Here is a 685-nt window from a genome sequence, read left to right as displayed (position 1 = left end):
TATCCACCACCCACCCACCCCCTATTCCCATCCTCATTCTGTCTTTACAAACAATCGTTCCATGGTGTTACACATCACGAATTCTCCTCATTATTGATCTTCTCTCGCTCCTGGAAAAACAGGCATCAATTTCCTTGAATTACAGAAAAAAAAAAAAAAAAAAAAAGCGCGTTGTTCTCTTCGCTTATGAAGTAGTTATGCTTTTCCCCCTGACACAATATTCATTTAATGTTTGAAAGATTCAGTGTCCTTTCTTCGGTCCTTCCAGTCTGCATTTTTGGTTTAGGGAACTCCAACCGTCTAAGACCAATCTATTTCAAAATGAATCTTCAAATCTCGAAGAATATGCCCACTAGTCACATATTTTACATTTCTGACTCGCTTGTCCCTCTTATGATATCATTTTCAGTTGGTAAATGGAGTGTTTCTGTAAGTTGCAGATTTCCTTTCAAGATTTTAACTCTTCCTAAACATTCCTTGGAAGCGTGCTGTAACGATAGCGTTATTATGGAGTCAGTTTCCGAATCTATTCCGTTTGGTATTCATTCATGTACTGGCAAATCTGTACAACAAGTTTCTTTCTTTATTTTTAGGTAGTTGCTGACGGTCACCAGACTTACTTTCAATAATTTTCTTCGTTCGTGATTTATGCCCTTTTCTAAATTCCCCTTCATGTTTTATTCAG

This window comes from Macrobrachium nipponense, chromosome 3, assembly GCF_015104395.2.
Source record: "Macrobrachium nipponense isolate FS-2020 chromosome 3, ASM1510439v2, whole genome shotgun sequence".
Classification (NCBI taxonomy): domain Eukaryota; kingdom Metazoa; phylum Arthropoda; class Malacostraca; order Decapoda; family Palaemonidae; genus Macrobrachium; species Macrobrachium nipponense.
This window is presented reverse-complemented; position numbering follows the sequence as displayed.